Raw genomic sequence first — 3,005 nt, forward strand, 5'->3', positions numbered from 1 at the left:
AAGATTAATTCAAATACAGGTTTTAGTATTTATAGTTTCTATTCAATCTTATCGGACAACGTGATCATGCGGACTATAGAACCCGCAATTAAAATATGTTCGACAGGTCCAATCCGGCCTTTGCATGATTGATCTTATATATGGTTTAGTCTTCTTCTTTTTTTGGCATTATACAGTATATAGGATTTAAGTCTAACTAGTACTTGTTTGCAATGACAATTATATTTTTAATGTGATTATTTCTAAGTATTGAATATGAATGGGATACAATTGGCAGAGAGCAAAGGCACGTGAGACAGTAGAGATGGGGAGACAAACAAGAGATGGGAGTCCTGTCTTCCATTTATCAACATGGTCCCTTTGACTTTTGTTTTCTCTTTTTCTTTGTTTTTTTAGTATTGTTTTCGAAATTATTCTTATACGTATTTATTTGGATATATGCGATATGTCATACGACGACCCAACTTGGGATAGTATTTGTATTCTGTATACTTGTAATTTCGAAATTATGAATTTGTTGGTGACTTATATTGGTTATTGTCATTAAGATATCTTAGTTGTCCTCTTCCTTTTCTTCTTGTTAATTTTATAGACGTACAAAAGATTATTTTGTTTTCTTCTTTGCAAAAGAAGTAATATAACTATGAATGAATTATCTCATGTGTCAAAGTGTTGATGATGATGTGAAGAGAGAATGCAATTGTGTATATTACCAAAGTTACAATGAAATGGTGTGAATTATGATGAGTAGGTTTAAATATGGATTATAGTAACTCCCATCTCTTGATGTCAGAGTTCGTTCTACTTCACGACTTTCCCACATAAAGAATGATAAAAACGGTTTGCAATATGGAATCTACTAAAAATAAAGATAAGTTTATGTCAAAACTAACTTATTAAGAGACGATGTCCATACCAAACATAAATAATTGATTTTGGTTTCTAAAACTTTACCTTAGCTAGCATTCAATTGGATTTTAAGATAGTATGGATTCTCTAGCTTTAAAACTAGCGTATCAGATAGTCTTTTTTATTCTTCTTGTCACAAAAAATAACAAAACTGACCGAAATAGGTTTGACCAAAGCCAAAAGAGCGAGATAGGCATAATAAATAGGGTTAATTAGGAGAATACCACAATTTTGAAAGTTATTTAAGAGAATACCACAACAACATTTTTTCATTGGAAAATACCATAAGGCCTACATTTTTTGGGAGTGAAAAGACATAATCACCCTTTTCTGTTTTAGTGTTAGATAGAAAGAGTGAAAGATTTGGTGTAATTTTTTAAAATAGCATGTAATATTTATATTTTACATGTTATATTGAACTAAATAATGTTTAATTGTAAACCCAAACCGACAAATAATCTCGTTTTAATTGTAAAATCTAAACCCTAACCATCTAATTTCGTTTTAATTGTAAAATCTAAACCCTAACCATCTCATTTGTGAACTCAAACCGACATATAATTTCGTTCTAATTGTAAAATCTAAACCCTAAACATCTTATTTGTGAACCCAAACCGACATAAAATTTCGTTCTAATTGTAAAATTTAAATCCTAACCATTTCATTTGTGAACCCAAACCGATATATAATTTCGTTCACAAAACAAAAATTACATGATATTTAAACAAATAACATGTAATATATGTAATGGGTATAAAAGTAATTGTATATGAGGAAAGAGAATACACTGTGGGTCTTATGCTAGTTTCTTAAATACTTTTGAAAATTGTGGTATCTAGTGCATATTCCCTTTTTTTTTTCTCTTACATTTAGACAGGGTATTTTTTATTTATATATATAGTGTTTGAAATTAATCTCTCGGAATTGTCATCAGATTACTTTTTGGGGTTAAAAATATACTATATTTAAAGTCTGAAATGTTATCAGAACCAAGATAGGTTACTGAAACTTTGGTTTTATGATAGTGTTTGTCTTAGGTTTAGTTACAGAATCTTGTTGTACACGGGTTACGGATACTTGGGTATGACATGGTCTCTCATTAGATACACATCAAAGAAACTATAAGACACGTAAATCAACATCGTGCAGCCAAAAAGACCACATACAAATTTTAAACACGACTCTGTTTTGGTCCTTTTGGTTCACAGGAGAATGTTTTTGGACAACATGTTTTTAGTCTAATTAATCAAAACGTTTTTGCATAGGTCAATCAAAAAGTTTGGAAGACTATTTGAGATTGATTACTATTCTAGATCGTTAGATTTATTACAAATACTATTTGTATAGTGATGGTTCGGAAAAAAAAAATCGGGAAAATCTCATTAAGACAAACTATATTGCTTCTTTGCCTTCTTGAAAATTTTTAAACTAGATTTTAACCCGCGGTACACCGTGGGACAAATTGTTATTTTTAATTTTCAAATTTGTTTTATTATTAACATATTGTTATTAGTTAAATTCATAAAAATGTTTTCAAGACTAATATAATTTTGTGTTATTTCATTTGTCATATGTATAAGTTTAGTTTAGTATTATGGGATTTGTGTAAGCTTTTGTAACGCCCGCGAACCAATTTGTGTATTTTTGGTGTGGGTGTCGATCGACACCCTTGGTGGCATCGATCGACACAATGATTTTCCGGTTTGGTCGGGTTTGATTTTAATTACGGATTGGTTCGGTTTTGGTTCAATTAAATCCCTAATCGTGTTGTTAAGTGTCTGAGACGAGATTGAGGGTTTTGGGGAAAGTCTTTTTGTCGCCGTTTTGTGAGAAAGAAAGGGAGAAAAAGAGAGAAAAACGTTTCTGAGTTTTTCTGGGCTTGTTCTTGGAGATTTTGGAGAGATCTGAGGCTGTAGGAGGGTTATCTGTTGCTGGAAACGAAGGGGGAGCTTCTGGAGGTGTTGTTTTCCACGTTTCTCAATCCAATCTTCCTGTTCTTGAGGTGAGTGCTTGACCATGGTTGATCTAAGCATGAGATCTCTCTTGTTTGTGTGTTTTCTTTGCTGTTTGTGTTGTTTTGTTGCTTGGGTTCGTTG

This window comes from Camelina sativa, chromosome 15 (genome assembly GCF_000633955.1).
Source record: "Camelina sativa cultivar DH55 chromosome 15, Cs, whole genome shotgun sequence".
Lineage (NCBI taxonomy): Eukaryota > Viridiplantae > Streptophyta > Magnoliopsida > Brassicales > Brassicaceae > Camelina > Camelina sativa.